Source organism: Pongo pygmaeus, chromosome 3, assembly GCF_028885625.2.
Source record: "Pongo pygmaeus isolate AG05252 chromosome 3, NHGRI_mPonPyg2-v2.0_pri, whole genome shotgun sequence".
Lineage (NCBI taxonomy): Eukaryota > Metazoa > Chordata > Mammalia > Primates > Hominidae > Pongo > Pongo pygmaeus.
This window is the reverse complement of record NC_072376.2, coordinates 139,590,392-139,611,875: the sequence shown is the minus strand read 5'-3', so window position 1 is coordinate 139,611,875 and position 21,484 is coordinate 139,590,392.

The following is a 21,484-nucleotide window of genomic DNA, read 5'->3' as shown; positions in this document are numbered from 1 at the left end:
TCTGGCTTACACAAGAACATAATCTTACATAATCTTCCCTTTTCCTACCTCTTGGAGAGGATACTCCTATTACTCTCTTTTTTGCTTGGCTCCTACCATCTTGAACTACTTCTTGCTCCTCAAACTCATCAAAGTCATTATTATATTTTGGTTTTTAATCTCTTTTGAATTTTGATACTCTTGCTCAACCCGTTCTTCTTGAAATTATTTCTTTCTTTGGATTCTTGGATGCCATTTCTTCCAGTTTCCAGCTATTGTTTTTGGCCATATTTCTAAAATATCTTCTCCTATTCTATTGGGTGTGTCTGTAGTGGGCTAAGTACAAAAGATACTGAAACTGGTTCCATATTCCACAAGGTGGACCCTTTGTTAGTACTGGAGGCATTACTTTGACATGGTGAGATTGGATTGGGTGAGGAAAGATATAACAGTAAATGAGATCTTTAACTATTTTGAGATTGTGAATACTCTGTCCCATCTATATTTGTTTAGTTTGAATTAGTTAGGGTAGAAATAGTATAATATTTAGCAAGCTCAAGAAATCACCAGAACTCTTCAGTGATTTCCTATTCCAGAACCATTTGTAATTGACAGAATATAGCCCAAGAAATATACCTGGAGCTCTTATGATATTCTTATTCTTTCAAATTAGTGCCCCATGCATCAGGCAAATTCTCTTGTCCTCCCTTCTCAATAAAATATATTATTACTTCTACAAGCTTTCAAAGGCTATACAATTGAGTAAAATAGTTCAAACTAAGATATCACAGGTTCAATCACGGTTAAATATATTAACATTAACTCATCTAACCAGGTAATAATCTTAAAATTGTTTATATGATTTCAGGTATTAGCAACAAGGAAACTTAGCCACAGGGAGCAGGGAGCAAACAATGTCAGGATTTAATTCATTGTGGTGAGGCTGGTGGAGGAGATATTTTGTAATTTTTGTTTTTTATTCTTTACTATGTGGCCTTTTGAGTCTAAACTTCTTTTCTTACAATTTTCTTTCTCTTTTTAGTTTCCCCAAAGCAAGAGAACTACAACGGTTGACTAGTATATGGAAATAAACTTGACTTTGGAATTTAAAAAGGGGAACTTCTATATTTGCAACAATAGTCTTGGCAATCAGACATTCAGGTGTAAATAACATTAATTTTATTTTAAAATAATACTGGTAAGTATTGTTTCTTATAAAGGAAGACAATATCACATTTTAAAAGATGAGCTATCATGCCCTGAAGAAATGGCTTCCTGTCTTGGCAGTTCATTCAGTAGGCCCTCTATCATAATGTGAACCGTCAGCAAATATATTCTAATCAGAGTGCGATTCTTATCTCTGAAAATGCATCTCCTGCAGCATTTGCCTAGCCACTATGAGAGCAGAGGTGGCAGAATCCCTTAGAAACTCTCTACTCATTCCAGAAAGAATGGTGTACATTTTGCCTCCCTGAACTCAAGTTGTTTCTGCACCACATCACTGCTTTGCAAATGAGCAGCATTTTTTTCTGCTGTGGTCTTGTGGCCTAATATTAATACATTTTTACAATGGAAACCCAATGGATTAGATCATTTTCCTAGATTTGTATCCCAAGGGATAGCTAACCTATGTTACTTGTTTTAATTAAATTACCACACTTTCCATGTGATTAAATGACTGAATAATAAAGACTTATGAGACTAAATTTTAATGCACCATACGTTAATATGATCAATGGAGGAAAACATATGATTTCACCTTAAGTAAAATTTTTTTTGTAGCAATTGTTTCACCTCTTCCCTCCCTTGGCCTTTTTTTTTTTTTTTTTTTTTTTTTTTCCCAGAGGAAATCAGAGTTTCAGCATTGCAGAGAACTAAGAAATGGATCCTCCTGCAGTGGCACTCAGTGAATAGGAAAGAGCATCTTTGAGATTTTTCTAAAGAAGACTTTGGGATATGGATGGAGATTCTGGGTATGGGCCAATGTTTTTGGAGAAGTAATATTGGCTGACTCCCATTCCTATTCCTGCTGGAATAGGAATACTTGCATTTTTTTTTCATCCTCACATGTCAGGTATACTTTACATCAGCTATGTAGACCTAGCAACCTATCAATATGAATAGTCATGGTCACCTAATAGGAAAATTATGTACAACCACTTTAAATTTCAATGCAGAAGAGTTTGTACAACCTTGTTTCTTTTCCTAGTATCATCATGATAGCCTCAAAGTCAGAAATCATTAGGCAAAAAAGGGAAAGAATATATCTTGATTTGTACTTCAGAAACATTCCCTAAACTATGATTAAGAAACTAAAAATATAAAACCTCCAAAACTATAGTAAATATTGTGCATACTTTTGCCAGAAGTTATTATATTTAGTTACATCTGAGATCAGTTAGATGTTTTATTTTCTATTTCATTGTTAAATAATGTAAATCTAAAATAATACATTTTGCTATCTTAGCCTGAATTTAATTGTGTAGAATATGAGAAGGACTGCAAATATATTGAAGGAGGTTTGTTTGCTTAGTCTACGTTTAAAAAGAAGAAATGCCAGAATCTTTGAAAAGTTCTAACACAGTACTTCTTTTTACTTTGGACTTCTCTGAGAAAAAAAACATTGAAAAGGAAAACAAATCAGGAAAATACTTTTTCCTTTTGGAACTGCGAGCGTAGTATACAGAAGTAAGTACAGAAATTTGGCGTCAAATTCTGGTACTCCCTAGCTATGTGTGTTGGGGATCTGTTTTTTAATTTGTATAAAGGAGTTATCAGTACTTATCTCACAGGATTACTCTGATTAAATGAAATATCATTTTTGAAGGATTCCACAAGTGTCATGTAGTAAATGCTCAGCAAATGTGAGGTTCTCTTTTCTTCTGGAGACTTCCACCATGTGTTGGTAAAAGAAAAAAGAAAATTCTTTTATTTATTGTTTGTTGTTGTTGTTTTCTACCCTTTTTAAACTGTAATGTATTTAGGGAAATACTACACTAAATTCAGAAATGGATAAAACACTCACATTCGGTTTATTAACTTTCTACTTAAGAGATTTATTCTCTAGCTCGTTTAAATATTTTGAGAAACATACTGTTACATTTAAACAAGAAATCTGTCTCCCCTATACTTTGTGAAGCTTTTCCAGTTTTCCGTCTTCAAGTTAGGAAATGAGGAGATTGAATGCATTCTGGCCTCAACACACCAACATTTCTGAGCCGACCATGAACGTTCATTCAACTTCTCACAAATACCTCAGAACCTTCAAATGTAAAGCATTTGGGCAATAGACTTAGTCCAGGGACATGATGCCAGCCTCCTTTGTTGTGCCGTTTGCCAGACCCTGATTTGTAGAGTACAAACTTTCCAAGCTGGACTTTTCTTCTTGGATGCTGCATGCCATTCAGAGTATTTCATTCCCTGCTGTTTGTGTTCCTTCTTACCATGATTCACTTCCTATCCTGCTCTGCTGTATATTGTCATAGTTATTTTGCCTGTGGTTTTTCTTCTGCTTTAAGCCTTTTTTTTTTCTGTCAGTATTTAAGGTTGTTGAAGGAAATATAAAGTCCAACTCATTTAGAGAGGCTTCAATTTATATTTTTGACAAATATTTGCCCCAAATAATATCAGTGGAGTACCATTATCTTAGTATATCTCTGGTTGATAATAGCCTCAGTTTTAACCTCTTAGTATAAATAAATAGGATCTCATAGCTTGTAACCATGGAGAAAGAAAGAGTTTACAAACATTTATACACAGTTATAAAGCTTCCCTGGAGGAAAATGGATGCAACAGAAGGGAAGATAAATTATCTTTAAGTATGTTTCTCAGATTGGATTGTTCTTAATAAATAACTCTGTTCAACACATTTTCTCTCTTTGAGCCAAATTCTGCCTTTGGTTGTTGGCCTGTTCTGTTTGCTCACAGAGGGAGGTCCACATGGGAAAGCGTGCAGTTGCCTCAACTTTAAAGAATTTAGAAAAAGTAAAAACACGCATTGCTGTGAAGTTTCATTCATTTCAGTCAACTAGTATTTATTGAGTTCCTACTATGTAATCATCACTGAGTACGAGGTTATTAGGGAGACAGGCACATGGAAAAATTAGACAGTGACAAGGACAACAGATATAAAAGTACCAAATGACCACATATTACTGTAGAACAGTGGTTCTCAACTGGGTGATTTTTGTCCTGCAGTGGCATTTGGCAATATCTGAAGACATTTTTGATTGTCACAGCTAGAGTGGAGGTGTCGCTGGCATCTAGTAAGTTGCAGCCTTTGTAAAATTGTTAGTAGTATCCTACAATGCATAGCACAGTCCTCATAATGATGAATTATCTGGTCCCACAATGCTGATTAAAAATAATGCTGAGGTCGTGGGCCATGTGCAGTGTCTCATGCCTATAATTCAAGTACTTTGGGAAGCTGAGATGGGTGGATTGCTTGAGCACAGGAGTTTTGGACCAGCCTGGGAAACATGGCAAAACCCCATCTCTACAAAAAATACTAAAAGTAGCGAGGCATGGTGGTGCATGCTGTGGTCCCAGCTACTCGGGAGGCTGAGGTGAGAGGATCGCTTGAGCCCAGGAGGCAGAGGTTTCAGTGAAGGGAGATCCTGCCACTGCACTCTAGCCTGGGTGACAGAGAAAGACCTTGTCTCAAAACAATAATAATAGTAATAATAATAATAATAATAATGCTGAGGTTGAGAAACACTGATGTAGAAATACCAAGAGAGAGCGAGAGACCCCAACAGGTACAAAGGCCTTTGTTTTGCAAAATTCTGTCAGAATATGATAATATAAATAACAACTTTAAAAAGTTCTTTATTTTCTTTGAAAAAGTTGGAGTATATCTGTCTGTCACTAATATCCTTGTTCTTGAGTAGTAAACAAGCCTTTTGTTGTTAGCTGGACATCAGAGTGGCTCTTCAGTGTGCTTCTGAGTGTAAGAGATTTTCAGGAAAGAGCTCCTTGAGCTTCAATTTACAGCCTTTTCTTTCTTTGAGCCCAGATACGAGTCTATGAGCCTTGGTGAAGAACCAATATCCATGACTTACACAATTCTGTATTTTCCCATGGTTTCCTCTACCTATTCCAAAACTTTCACATAAATCATCTCTGTCCTCTGATGGGGTTCCAGTGTGTCTTGGCAGGTACCCCACCAATCCATCATACCTGCTAAGACATACTGGAACACCACCAAAGGACAGAGATAAGGCCAAACCTGGGAGCCCTGTCACTTACTTTAGGGTTTTGTAATATGGGAAACATGGAACATGAGTGAGACGGGGTGGGGCGTGGGATGATGGAGAGAGAGAGAGAGTGGAGAGAAGGCAAAAGGGGTGACACGCAGGACCTCAGTTTGCAATTGTTCTAATGTCCCAGATCCTTTGGAAGGGCTGTGGTTTGGGCCATGTTGGCCCTCAGCTTTCTTTTTCTTCCTTTTCAGAGAATCCTTCCCAAATTTAAGTTTAGGGGGCCTTCTTGCATCATCCCACACAGTCTCGGCATCCCTCTAACTATTTATGTTGTAATTGTCTCTTTAGGTGTTCATTTTCCTTAGTAGGCTGAAACGAACAAGGTCAAGTGATATGTAAGCTTCCTGTTCCTAGGACACTGGCTGGTGACTGATAGACACAAATACCTGTGAAATTAATGAATAAGCCAGTACTTATTCTATTGTGCTTAAACCAAAAATTAGACTGGGAGAACACTTACAAAACTTTCAGTTTTCTGAGTTGCTGGAGCTCCAGTTCTGCCTGGCACCTTCTCCTTGGTGGAAGACAAAGGGACATTGGGTATGTTTTTTTCTTATTTATTCACCTGTCGGCACAATCACAGTGCAAGCTTCACATCTCTCCATGTCTATCTTGCAATTTCTCATTCTCAGTCTCTTTTCACAATTATTTTCTCTACTTATGTTGATTGTGTGTTTTATCTCCTCATTGAATTTTTGGCTCTTGGATGATGAAGGCTGTGTCATGTATTTGGTTTTTATATCCAAAGTACTTCATTTCCACGAATGAGTCTATACTCTGCTGCTGTTATTGACAAAAGGTATATGAAAACGTCTGGAGTTGCTGTACACAGAATCTCTCTTTACTTCCTTTGCCTCATGTACTGAATGGTGGATTTTGCTAAGATGGATGTCCTTCTTCATAAATATAAGATTTTTTTTTTCTTTTAAATTCCAGTTTCTGATGACTAGGTGATGTGAGTTCATATTAATTACATTTGAGTTTATTCATAAATAATTTATTCTTTCAAATAATTTATGCTATAGAGTAAAAAAGTCCCTAGTCTCTGGTTTAAATTCTGAGGTAATACTTAAGTAAATGCATTAAGAAAGATGACCACAGCTGTGGGTTCAACCTTCGTTTACTAATACAGAATGCCGTGAACTAATGTTTTCCTTTTTTTTCCATTATTTTGAGTGAAAAAGAGAAAAATAAAAATGAGAGGAGTTGGCAATAAAATAAAGTGTTAGTGAAAATGGAAAAAAATGATGTTTCAATTGGAAGTGAAAGAAAAGAGTTAAAGCTGATAATATAAGTTAGAGATGTAAGCAGAATGGAGGAGATAGAGAAAGTGAGTGAGAATGGAATATTAAATGGCAGGATACATATGCCCTCAACATCAATTTGTGTATGGAATCTCAGGTTTCCACTCATTTTGTTTGTAACAAAAAGACAAGTAGTAGATATGAAATATATATCATATTGAAGGGCAATTATCTCAAGCCTTTAGTCTCATTTCTATCCTGATAGAGAAAGATTTCATGTAAAGAATGAATGCCACTTTTCATGCTCAGTTCTGTAGTCCTGGGTTATATTTGTTAAGGCAAGATCTGATTTTTCTCAGATACGATGGGGAATCCCAAGTGGGGGCTTTGTAAATCTGTTGCTCATGTTCTCATTTTATGAGCTTAGGTATCATTAAGTAAACTTAGAGATGACCACTCTTCTCTCTTTCTTTTTCTCTCTTCCTACATATATGATATAAAATTTATCATAAATTATTATACCTTGACAATTAGAGTGAACATACATGGCCTGATTTCAAAATAAAATAGACTCGGTAATTGCTTTCTTATAGCTCAAGCTTTGCTCAAGGATTATACATCAGTAGATATACTCTTTCCTGTTGGAGAATTATTGAATTGTAAAATAAATGCAACATACTTATACAGTTATGATGAGCAACTGACAAGAGGGATTAAATCAGGAGGCAAGGAGCTCTGCAGAAATTGACTGGAGGCACTGCTGTTGAAATGCCAGAGCACAGTCTGTGCATATTTTCCCTCTCTTTTCACTGCCTAATTGAGAGAGGCGTTAATGCAGTGAAGAGTGCTGGAAGCAAAATGCCAGCTTTGTAAAATAGGAAACAGATATATCTAATTTTTTTTTAGTGGAACTACTGTCTAGGATAGAGCTGAACAAATGTGTGGTTGGTGCTTTGCCTGTACGATAGTTATGAACAAGAGAGAAATCTGGCATAAATTCAGCAGTTGATGTCATCAAAAATCCCAGAAAATTCACAGTTCTAGTTACTCAGATGATAAGAGCATCATTAGATAAGAGTTGACTAAAAATAGTGAATATACACTTGGTCTTCTGCATTGACAGATATATGTTGAAGGAGGATAAATATTGATTCTCACATTTCACTAGTGCTTTCAAAATTGGGAGAGTGAGTCTTTCGTATTGCCCTGATCTACTTTGGATGAAGCTCTCTCTAAAAAGATAAAATGCAATTATGGAATAATGTTTAGTGTTAACATGAAAGAAGATGGTACAGGCCAAAGTATCATCATTAAATACAATGCACGTAACATACTGGCTCATGTTAATTAGTCCGTCAGTGAAAAGCAAGGAGCTCCAAGTGACTGTGGGAAAATGACTTGGTGATTTGCGATTGCTGGTCAGTCTCACAAAAGGAGAATTGTCTATTGTGAAAAAGTAGAGAATGAGAAATCAAAGAATCTGTTAGAATTGGATATGGCGGTGGTAAGAGAGATGACTGAGAAGAATCTGAAACGTATTGGGTTAATTTTCTGAAAATACAATTTGATTTTACCTCTTTGGGGTTCCAAAGGAGTCTCATGGTTAGAAGATTGGTATTTTATCATGTAAACTGTTCTTTCATACTTACTCACATTATCCCGCTGAGCAAACTTTGAATTTAACAAATGAAGAAACAAACCACATTTTAGATACTAGAATATATTTTCTATAGAGCACACAAAAATAGAACGCAGAGCGGAATCACAGGAAACTGTGAACTTACTATGCAAATCCTTTATTTGCTTGCAATTTCTAGGAGCTGCTGATCCTGCATGCACATTGCTTCCTTGGTTTGGACACATGTAGACTGGACATCATAAATACAGAATACAAATTTAAATTATGTTAACAAACAGCAAGCATACTCAAATATTATATTCTGACTTTTAGTAATGATGTAAAAGAATTAGATGGTAAGATAAAATACAAGAATTACCACATTAGGATCTGCTATAGACAATGTTTACGTTAGTTACCCAGATTTTATTTCTTAGTACAATCAACTTCCACTAAACGGCTAATGACCAAAATGTAAAGAAGGAGGTAAAGCACAAATTTTGGGGGCAAACACGAATATTTTACTATGGAATAGAGTAATAAAGAGCAAAGTACTTTATTCTGCTAATTGCTTTTATTCTACTGTGTGTTTCATGCCCCAAACACCTTGAAATAAATGAATTACTGAGTCCTAGGGCAAATTATTCCTTCCTTCCCTTGCTCCCTCCCTCCTTTCTTTTTCTTTTTTCCTCCCTCCTTCCTTTCTCCTTTCCTATTTATTGGGCAGCTAACCAATTCCAGGCACTTGGGCAGATACTAGTAATATAATGGTGATTAAGGCTGAAATCATTTTTACCCATATGGACGTAACATTGATTGAATAATCTTTAACATACCCCTCAGATATAAACCTTTGACATTTTGAAGTTTTAGCATGATGAGATAAGGTTTCCTCTTACTGGGAGAGAAAAGAAGTATTTGAGTACTGAAAGGCAAAAAACAAGGCATCAACCAGTTTTCCTCCTTATCTTAACATCTCTAAGATACATAAATATTATTTATAAGACTGAAGAAGTCTGAATATTGATTGCTATGCAACCAGTTAGTGTGGTGGGGTCAAGAAGCCAGAAGAGATTGTTAGAAAATGTTAGTTCTATTCTGCTTTCATGAGATGCATAACATTCAAACTAGCTGAGTGAGGTGGGTAGGGAAGTGTGGAGTGATTAGTGTCCATAACCACATTTATCTATTTAAATGAGCCAAATGTAGTTTGTTTTTTTTAGCTAGACATCTTTGTTCTGATGGGACTGTCTCCTTGGGTTTCAAGTTCTCTAACTGAGCATGACTGGCATAGAACTGTAAAGATAATGGAAAATACTAACTACGGTTGTGCATCTATAAGCCAAATGCCTTCCAATCACATTGAATTCTTTCTCCTGAATATTGTTGATAATAGAAGAGCCTTCTTTCTACACTAAAGAATACAGTATGACATGCTTGGATGTGATTTTCTTGTTTTTCTTCAGAGAACTTTCTGGGATTATACTGTTAAACTAGTGGACCAATCAAACTTAGTATAAATTATTGCATTTGGGATTGAGGTCCATAGAAATCTTTTATTCAAGATAGCATGTTCCTGTTCTATGACTTGTATTTTCAGTTACCAATTCAGAGGGAGTGTGGGATAGTAGGTAGTGTGTTAGATTATGATTGAGAAAACCTTGTCCTGACTCTTCCACACTCTAAACATGCAAAGTTGCCCAAGTCGCTAAGGCCTTTGAGTTCCAGTTTCCTCATCTTTCTTAACTTCCTCATAGATTGTGAAGCATAAAAGAGATGATCTGTGTGAAAGTATCTTGACAATTGTGAAACATTATAAATATGTAAAGTGTTGTGTTGGTATAAACACAGACTATATTCCTGACTTTAAAAAAAGTTACTGTATATTTAAACAATAAAAATAAGATTCAGAAATTCTTATACATAATGGAAATGCAGATATATAGTACTAGCTACTCCTGAAATTCATGTTAATACATTTATCTTTTCTCGTAATTATAGATCCTTATTAGGCAGAATGAAGCCTTGGCTGAAGTCAAAGTTCTGCCTAGAAAGGTTAATATTTTTGAGCTCATTTATTCACTAACAGTAAGCTAGAGGGTGTACAGGTTAATAGGACATGAAATCTGTTATTTGAGATCTCAAAAAAAGTTGGAGTCCGCCATATAAACAAATAATTTCGCTTTGATATAATAAGACCTATAGAACAAACAGCAAATTATTTGAGTTAGCACAAAAGGGAAAGACAAGAAAACCCACATTTTAAATAATTATTTTCTTCATTATATTTTCTCTAAAGAACAGTTATTCCAGTATTAAAACAAAATGATTTAAGAAGAAATAAGAGTATTTACCATGTCTAAATGGCAGAATCCATATTTTGTCCTGAAAGGGATTGCATCTGCTAATTCAATAACCTAATAGACTCTGTTTCAGACATTGCCGTATTTTGTTTATAATAATGAACAATATTCAGTGGGACACAATGTTTGAGATGAATGAGAATGGGAGAAGATAACTTTTTTTTTTTAACCACTTTACTACCTTCCTGTGTGAAAGCTCTTAATGTTTTCTTTTCCAAAATATCCCCAATGCTATCTTCCTTTCCATTCTGCCCTCTTATCCTTCTTTTCCCTTTCCTAAATACATCCATCTATTCCTCGAATTTGGCCTTCCTTCCTTGCAATTCTCAGATTCCAACCAGATATGATGACCCCGGAGTACTGAATAGATTGGGCCTAATCTAGATAGAAATTATTTTTTCTTCTTTCTTAAAAACTATCTTCCAAACAAACAAAGTGTCAATGTCTCCTCATCTTAGAATCTCTTCATTTCTTTTTATATATGTCTGGGATATGTTTAATGTCTAAAGAATCATAATTTTTGTCTATAGGCATAATATGGACTCTTCACCTAAAATCAACAACAACAACCACCACAACAACCTCAGACTGATAATAATAATTAAGAAAAAGACAACTACCACCACACTCAAAAGATGGGGTTTGTCCCTGTCCCTATTTGGAATTGCTGTGACTGTTTCTAGGAGGAAATAACAATTTTATGAATGGGGCTTCCTTCTTTTAAATATTCTATCTTTAGTTGAAATGGTTTTCTAATGCTATGTTTAAGAAATTAAGCATGTAAACTGCAGAAAGAGTAAAGGGAATACTGTGAATGTGCTTGAGTAAATATAAATGATATGAATGTTTGACTCTAGGCCTCTGTCTGTTCTCAGGAACAAAACTGTAGTGAAGAGGATAGATAGTCTAATTCTTTTTCCTACTTGTAATTTGAGAATTGAAATGAGTCTTTTAAGCACTACCCTGTGAAGTTTGTGAGTGGGTTTGAATTTGGGTGGGTGTGAGGAAAGTGGTGAGGTTGTTCCTTACTATGTAAGAACTAGCAAAGTGAGCAACTGGGTGGGGCTTTATGTGTAGAGGCTTGGATTTTCCTGGAGTTCAGTTTGGCACGTGTATAGTCATATGGAGTCTTCCTTTCATGTTTACACCTTTTTGTTGTTGTTGTTGTTGTAGCAACAATGGGAAGATGAGTATATGCACTTGCTTAAGGAAGTGCAACAGCTCTCAAACATAGGATAGGGCTGGGAGTCCTTGTGTTAAGCTATACCCAGAGAGAATTATTATTTATAGGTCACATCTTCAAGGGCAAAGCATAGAGTACACTTCAGATATCAGGCTTACTCTGTGAATTTCCTGCCATGATACCATGGCTGCCTTGAATATATGACCTTCTGAAGGACTTGCATTGATTTTGAAAATTAAAGATTGGCTTAGGCAGGAGAAGATATCCAAGTCATGATATGTTTTTCTCTGTGATAATTAGATGAATATATTCAAGATATTCTCAAAAGAATCAGTGGAATTATAATAGCAGAACCAAAAATATTGTTCTTTATTGAGAGTCTTTATTCTAAGGAATTGAAAATACATTGACATCTTTTCCCTCCTTCTTCTTTATAAAAGAGACAGGGTAAGTGGAGGTAATTTAGAAAAAAATAATTTAAGACTAGTGTAAGCAGTAGAAAATAACCTAAAATTAGATTGATTTGGAATAGCATGAGCTCTACCCCAAACTGAGAGGGAGGAAGTTTCCTCTGGGCCATCTTTGTCCTATTCATGGCTTCCCTGTGTCTTTCAGTATTTCTTACTCCAAGGCAGAGTTCTGCTGCATTCTCTTGAATGCCCAGGGAATTCTGTAGCTCCTTTCTGGCTGTTTGATAACTTTATGAACTCTCCTGCCCCTGGTTATTCCATTTTCCCTGCAACTTGGTGTTTGACTGGCTGGATAAGGTGCTTGCTTTCTTCAAAAGAAGGCCCTTCCTTCCTTCCTTCCTTCCTTGTTCCTTCCTCTCTCTTTCTTTCTTTCTTTCTTTCTTTCTTTCTTTCTCTCTCTCTCTCTTTCTTTCTTTTCTCTCTCTCTCTCCCTTCCTCCCTTCTTTTCCTGTCTTTCCTTTTCCTTCTTTTCTTTTCTTGTCTCTCTTCTCTTCTTTTTTTTTTGAGACAGAGTCTTGCTCTGTCCTCCAGGCTGGAGTGCAATGGCGAGATCTACACTCACTGCAACCTCTGCCTCCTGGGTTTCAGCTATTCTCCCACCTCAGCCTCCTGAGTAGCTGGGGGATTACAGGCGCCCACCACCACACCAGGCTAATTTTTGTATTTTTAGTAGAGACGGGGTTTCACCATGTTGGCCAGGCTGGTCTCCAACTCCTGACCTCAGGTGACCTGCCACCTCAGCCTCCCAAAGTATAAATAAGGCCTTTTCATGCAGAACACAGGAGGCCAGCAAAATTTTATATAATCCAACATCATTATTTTCTTTATATAGTGGAGTTGAGCTACATTATGTCAAGAAATCTGCAGATATATCTCAAATCTACTTCAGCTTACTCTGGTTTATCTGTTTGGAGGGTAAGAATTGGTTTTGACTGTAGTGTTTATTAAATTATATCTAATTCTCATAGTGTATGTTGGTTTAGTATATTTCTTCAATTGAACTAAAGAGATTCTTTGGGTAATGGGAAGTACAGATATTACCGTTTGTAGGACCATCTTAATCACCCATGTCACATTTTACTTATAAAATAACTGGTTCCATTTACTATTGTGTGGTAGCTTTATAAATAATTAATTTTGAAACAGTATGTTGATGCTTTTTAATGTTTTGGTCATTTTTCTGTTTTAAAGCTATTTCTGAAAATTATATCACAATTATCTCAAAGAACACATACTGTTCAAGCCAATCATTTTGTTTCTTGTTTCTTTGGCACAGGATGATGTCAATAATAAAGGGCTCTGATATTATAGGAGGGATTCAAGTACCCGGTTATTCTTATCAAGCCCATTCAAAAGAATAAATGATATGTAATATATTATACCTGTTAATACTTGTTTGAACATATTTTTCAGGTACACATAATCTATGATTTGTGCAGTGGTGATTTATGTGGTTGGCTTAAGAAAAGGAGGTTGTTCAGGGCTTAAATGCTCCTGTGGGTTTATTATGCATAAAATCCTGAGATTTAAACATTTTATTGAAGTGGTTCCATGATCATGCAGAGCAAGTTATTCTTGGCTGCCTATAAAGAAAGTAAAACACATTTTTGGTCTTATTTCTGTCTTTTATTCCTACCTGATGTCATCCTCAAATAGCACAATATCCTCAAACCAGGAGGTTACAACTAATTCCAAACAAACTTTATTGGGGACTTTCCTTCCTGCAGACATTTCCTAACAGAATATACTATAAACATTCTCAGAGCTCCCAGACAAGAGACGATCCTAATGTTTGGTTCTCACTACAAACCTTCAGACTTGGTCTACTACACATGATTGTCAGTGAGAACCCTTCCTTCCCCCAGCGAAACCTTGCGTGGAATACTGAAAGACTTCCATGAAAGCAGACTCACACAGATGAATGCTGATATACCAGAGAAATAAACAGAAGGAAAAATGGCACATTTTCTGGGAGGCAGTCAAAAGCAGTTGGGTTGCTAAGGAGGAGGAAAGCACATAAACATTTTTAGATCCTAAATTCTATTTGGATATCTGAATGAATACAGTTGAATTCATGGAGTAAGTGTAAAATAAAACAGGAAAAAATTGATAGGCCAAAAAGAAATTATTGATGCGTGTCAACTCCCACCCTTCAAGTTTTGCTTTCTTTTGGTTTCCAAGTTTCCATTCTCCTAAATCAAACTATATAATCGCTTGAGATAGTTTGCATTTGAGATTTCTTTTCAGTCTTTGTCAATAGTTATAATTTACATGAAAAGAAGCTGCAGTTGCACTTTATCTTTCAAATAAGGATTTCATTTAGCTTTAATAGGACAGTTATCATATGTTAATTAAATACTGATGGATTATGAGAAACATATTTATTGAGGTTTACCAACAAGGTACGAAAATATGTTTTTAATCTGGGTTTGGCATTTAGCTGGTTTGCAGATTCTTCTGTAGAGAGATATAGCTCTTTAGAGTTAATATTATGACTATTTTACTGAGATAAAATTGTATGTGGCAGTTAAAGTATTTGTATTTGCAACTGAGGTTTATAGTTATGTTGCATAGATGTGTGTGGATATGTTTTTGATCAGCAAACACTGAATCTTCCAACATCAATTATATATTTAGAAATCAATTGCTCCTTATTTATAGCTACATTTGTATTTTTGGAATTTGACTGTATCAGGTAGTTAAAAACTCTGACCTTGATGGAATCCTTTCCTTTTTTTTTTTTGTTTTAATCAGTTTTTCAATATGCTATTTAACAAGAAATGATATAGATTAAGAATGTTTTCTTCAAATCAACGCTTGTCATCTACAGGACTGATTGTATTCCCTCGAATTGAGCTCATTTTCCCTCACCATAGTTTTGAATACACTTGATTGAATCCACCTTTTATTTTGAGAGCCAATACTTCTCCTCATTTCTCTTTTTTGTATGAGTGATTATAACCCTCTTTTTTTTTTCTGTCTCCTCTTCTATCATTTTATCCCTAAAGCCTGCCCTAAGGACTTAAAACCTGGCTTTCCACCAAAATACATTGTCTGGAGTCAGAGATCTTAAGAGTGCTGAGTTAACTTATCTCCTGAGTTTCTAGGCACTTTATAAAGACTACAGAGTTAAACAATGGGAGCCAGTAAAAGTGGAGTTGAGGAATTATCTGAAAAATGTGACCAACATGCACAGCAAATCTGGGTCATTTCATCTCTATTTTTCCCCTTCAATAACAGGATTATTCGGGTCTTGACACTTGCATTAAATTTCTACTTCTTTGTACATACTGAGATGCAGCCAAAGGCAAGAAGTAATTTTTGAGTTTTCTTTTTATTAAAGCAAAATATCTGAAATCCTTGATTCATAAGCTTTTATAACATTAAAAAAATAAGAAGATGGAGAAGCTGAAATTACTTGTGTGCTTAAGAAGAGAACACAAGGTGGCAGGGCCACGGCAGAAATAATGTTACTTCTAATTGTATTATCTGGTGTTTATTGCACAGTAGTATGACTGTGGTTAACAGTAAAGTGTTGTATATTACAAAATAGAGAGGGAGAAGCTTCTGAATATTCTCACCACAAAGAAATGATAAATGCAAGAGGTGATGGATATACTAACTACCATAATTAGATCATTACACAACAGATATGTGTATCAAACCCTCAAATTGGACTCTATAAATATGTACAATTATAATGTGTCAATTAAAAAATATAGTTTCTATTGTCAGGGTTCACATTCAAGATAGTTTATCAATAGCCTTAAATTCCCTGTGAAGTACATTTCTTATTCAAATTTTACATACTATATTATTTTCTTCACCGATAGCAAATCACTAATTCCTCTTGAAACACAATAGATCTTAGATTTATTAGGTTAAAATACATAAGGACAGCAAGCAGATATTCCTGACATGGTAAATTATCTGAAGTCTGTTGCATTATTTTTCTTAGCTCTGTATGGCATAAGCTGCACTTTAATTAAAAAAATGCTTTAAAAACTATTCTGTAGAATAAAATTATGTATTTTTCAAGGATCTAGATTATTTCAATATTCTTGGTCTTCGTTACATTTCAGAGTGTTTTAGTTCTTTGAAAATTATTGGCATTTTGGTAAGTGATAAGATAGGCTAAATATCACTGAACTTATCTTTACACTATTCAGTCAAAGGATATATAAAACGGTGATAGATACTTCAAGCTTTTGTTGGTAATAAACTGGAATATTCATATTATGGGAAAAAATGTAAAGTGCTTGTGCCAGTTAAGGTAATAGAACTTATATAAAATATAAATACCACAATTTTAGTGACTCAACACAACGGAAGTGTCACGGGATCCTTGGGGTTGTGGCTTTGCCAGCCGGAAACCTCTGTGGCCAGCGGCGCCTTCTGCCTGAGTATTGCTCCAGCCCACTGGGGTTGTTCCGCTCACTCGGACCGGCAGGCTGCGCTCAGCTCACATTACCAGCCTGGATCCCATACCTGCCAAGGGCGAGCCAGATGCAGAGCTGCAGGGGTGTGTGGGTGAGTGAGAGCGGGGTCCAGCCACTGCGCACAGCCAGGCATGCTGGCTGCTGCGGCGGGTGGGCAGCTCCAGGCGCAGGCACAGGTGCCGGTTCCATGCAAGGCTGCGGGCTGGACTAGATATACAACACATTGCTTCCTCTGTGGGCATCTGTGTCTAGATGAGGGAAACGTGGTGACGCAGTAGTGCCTGGAAGCTTGGAGATGCCAGGAACCGCAGAGCCCCAAAGAGGGTGTCACAGCCCTGGCTTTGGGGAGCCCCTGTGTCTGAGATCTCTGAAGGCCCACAAATCTTCTCCTTGCCCACGACATGATGAGTGGGTGGAGGGGGGTGGTGTTTCAGCTTTGTTTGTGTTACAGCTCTTTTAGTGGTGCCATTTGGCATGTCCTGAGTTCTTGTCCCTGTGTCCAGGAAGAACGAAGTATGCAGACAATTGGAGGGTGAGCAAGGCGGACAGGAGCTTCCTTGAGCGACAGAACAGCCCTCAGGAAACCGGAAGTAAGTAGGTCCTTTCCACAGGCACGTCTTCTGATGTTCCTGCAGCCCTCCACAGAGAGGAAACCCAGAGTGTGTAACTGCTACCCACAGGCAGGTTGTTCGCACATCTGTTGGAGTCTGGCTGAGTCAGGGTTTTTAAGGGTTCAGAGGGGAGGAAGTATGTGCTGATTGGTCCATGGGCAGCCATGGGTGGGCCTGGAAAAAACACCTTAAGTTCTCACTCTGGTCTGTGGATTCCACCCTGAACTGACAGCCCAGCCCCCATGCTTTGGGCAGTCCCTCGCTTGAAGGTAGGGCTTCACTGAGGACCCACCCCTTTCTGCCCAGAAGCCTGTCTGCCTCTTGCCACCATCAATCATATTCATGGCGCCCAGGCTGTTTGTGCTGAGGAGCGCCTGAAGGCCTGCAGCGAGCTGGCTCAGTGCCCCCATGCTCGTTGGCACCCAAAGTCCAGAGGGGGCCACGGTGGCAGGGGGCTGACATGTCAGTGCCACTCCAAGTGCTCACACACCCAGCTGGGTTGCGACAGCACCTGGGCTTGGCCTCAACTTCGCTCTGAACCTGGAACAGGCACCGGGAGCAGGAAGAGGCCAGGCAGTGGGAGGAGGCACTTTGAAGCCTGCAGGGGCAGGGGAGCTTTCTGTGGCTCCCAAGAGCACAGGAATGCCTGGGTCTGCAGCTGCAGCTGTGCATAGTAGGGAGGGGCTTCCATCCTACCAACTCGGAAGGGGTTGGGGCTCCTTCCTGTTCCTGGCTCCTGCCCACTCTATGGAGCACGCAGCCCTGGCCTTGCCTACCCTGCAGCAGCCAGCGTCTTCAGAGCAGCTTCTCAAGATGGGCAGCCACTGCCATCAGAAGTCCAAAACAAGAATTCCTGACTAGCAAGTAAGTTTCTTGAAAATACTGATTCAGTAACCAATTTCCTAATAGCAAATCTGCCTCTCAACACCTGGCTTGTAAAATTACAACAGAAAGGGAAGAAAGTGGGAATTACAAATGTTAGATTGTATAGGCAAAGCCTGGAAATAGTGGCTGCCACTTTTATTCACATGCCATTGGCCAGAACTCACGTGGCCACATCTAACTTCAGAGGCTGCTGGGAAATGTGGTCTGTATGTGTGTCCAGGAGGAAGAGTAAATGAGTTTGGTGATCAGCTAGCTAGTCTCTATGGCATTTAAAGTCAATTATTACTAAGGCAATATTAAGAATCACAGCTGCTAATAGTTACTGGAGGAGATTCATGTATCAGTCTGGCTTCAACCAGAGAAACAGAACAGGTAGGAGGGATATACTAAGTGAGCTTTTGCAAGGAATTGGTTTGCATGATTGTGAGGGTTGGTAGCCGAGTCCGAAATCCTTAGGGCAGGCCATCAGAAAGGGAAGGGTGAATTCTCAGGTTCAGGCTGACGCATCAATCCACAGCAGAATTTCTTCCTCGTTAGAGAGGCCGCAGCCCTGCTCTTAAGGCCTTACAGCTGACTGAATCAGGCCCATGCAGATTTTCTAGGATAATCTCCTTGCTTAAGAATCAACTGATTACAGACTTTAATCACATGTCCTAAATACCTTTATAACAATGCTTAATGTTTATTGAATAACTGGGAACTATAGCCTAGCCAAGCCTGGCTAGCCTATAAAACTGTCCATGACAATGTTTGTGTGTGTATGCATGTATAGTTATAATATGTGATAATTAATATAACTCAAAATTCCTTTTCATTTTTTGGTCTTTCGATACTGTGACTTTACACATTTCTATATGTGCTATATTTTGGAAGCCAAAAGTGTTTTTCCCTTTTGCGCTTATAATTAGAAAATAAATAAGATGCAGCATGGTATAAGCAGGATAACCAGACTTGAGTTTGAAACTTCGTTCCACTATTTAATAGTAATTTTGTGACTTTGGAAAATGTTATTCAGAACTCTAAGGCCAGCTTCTTTTCTGTTGCATGAGGTAATAATCACTGTATCTGGATATAATATACTATAGCAGTCCCTGGTTCAAAGTTACCACTTAATAAATGATGGTTATTACTAAATAAGATGGGGTTTAGCCTACAGGTGAGGATGGATGCTCTCTTCGAGATCTGACAAGACTCAGAGGCCTGGAAAAATTCCCATAACCTTGTCTCATACACTGGAAGTGGCAGGGTGCATCATGCCTGATCCTGTGATCCTTTCCCACAGGTTGGATATTAGGAGAGGCATCCTTAGGGACAATGCCAATGTCGTAGAGAGTAGCTTCCAAGACTATAAAATTCTTGCCTCAAATCTAGGTCTTTGTGACAAAAATAGTACCTCTTCTCAACACTTGAAGAACAGTCTGTATGTGATAATTTTGTTTATTGTATTCATTGTTTTCCTTCAGCAAATATTTATTGAGTTGCTGCTATCTCCCTGGCACTGTTGTAGATGAGAGGATGAGAGTAACATAAACATATTAAAACTTGTAAAGAGGTGGACTTTGGAGGACTAGTTTAAAAATGGGAAGAATTGGGCTAGTAATTAAATGTTTCTGTTAGTGATGTCCCTGGTCAGTGTGGAATTGCTTTCTTCTGTCACAATAAAGGGTGTTTTAAACAGTTTGAGTTTTATTAATGTTAATAATTCTTCTAACTTTAGGATATTAATTTTTTTTTCTTAAAACTCTCTGGGGAATTTAAACTTTTCTACTTGATATTTATGTAATACACTAATTTGCTTATAGAAAAGTCATCAAACTGGTTGCTATTTTCTGCATGTACTTGGTAAAATATCAGTAACTTGGGGCCAAACTACAGAAATCTAGGTCCTAAGAAATCTGAAAGTACGTAGTATACAAAAGTGGGCATTGATTGGCTGAATTATTTGGGTATTGATAGTTTTCTTAGATATAACAAGTTGAAGATAACTCTTTACTCTCCATTTGTTTGGGATAGTTTATATAGTTTATGAGTTCAGTAGTCAAATTTTCAAAGGTCATGAAGTACCTTAAAAAGACAGTAACTGTCTAAGGCAACGCCTGCCAATAGTTAGAAGGGAAAAACTGGGAAACCACTTCCACAATGGTATATAATCTGGCTAACTCTGTTTTAGAATATTAATAATAATGTGTAGTTGTGTGTGATATATAAAAGCTTACCTTAGATTATATACTATTATATTTTCAGCATAAAGTTTACATTATCCATAGGCAGAATTTCTGATTTTCCCATTTAGTAAATGCCATGTACTGTTTGATTGACTCTACATTAATTTTAAAAAAGGCACAACTTGTCAAAACACACGTTCTCAGATGACATATTTCATGTTTGGATTAGGAACTGAATGTTTATTACATGTAAACTGAAACATAAAGGTGCATTTTATAGTATCAAGAATGGACCACAGAGCAATAATTCCATAAAGTATTTGGCTTTAAAAAATATTTTGGGCCGGGCACGGTGGCTCACACCTGTAATCCCAGCATTGTGGGAGGCCAAGGCGGGTGGTTCATGAGGTCAGGAGATGGAGACCATCCTGGCTAACACGGTGAAACCCTCTCTACAAAAAATACAAAAGATTAGCCGGGCGTGGTGGCACGCACCTGTAGTCCCAGCTACTCAGGAGGCTGAGGCAGGAGAATGGTGTGAACCCAAGAGGAGGAGCCTGCAGTGAACGGCGATCATGCCATTCACTCTAGCCTGGGTGAGAGAGCGAGACTCTGTCTCAAAAAAAAAAAAAAAAAAAAAAAATTTAGTATTTGTCTCTAAATAAAATTATAAATATGTTGCAAAAGTAGATAAATCTTTCTTTCTGATAAAAAGACAAAATTGTTTTTGCTTTTTATTATTTTTCCACATTCTAGAGATTTCTTGATGTACTATATTAAAATATTGATCAGTTATACACAATTTATAAATAAACAAGATTTTTTTTTTGCTATTTTGGCGATTTAATATCAAAGAAACCTAAAGTTTAGAGGTGTTTATCACTGCAGAAGGTCAAATATGAAGTTGGCGTTTGTGGATGAATCAAAATGAGTATGGTTGTGTGTTACAGAAAGATTCAATAACAATGTTTCCTTCCTTTTTTCCTTCCTTCTTTTCTCCCTTTATTCCTTCCTTCCTTCTTTCTTTCCTCCCTTCCTTCTGTCCATTTTTTTGAACAATTAGTTTTTGTTAAAGTTGCTAGAAATTTGTATGGCTTTTAATATACTTGCACTAGCTTCCTTTCTTTAACAAAGTTATAGGTGGTATCCACTTTGGATTTTCAGTGACTGTTTCACCAAATTGGATTTTGATCAACAGTAACAATGTTATTTTTATTTACAGAAAACAGTGACAGAAAATAGATAAAAATAGTAACCTTTTAACTT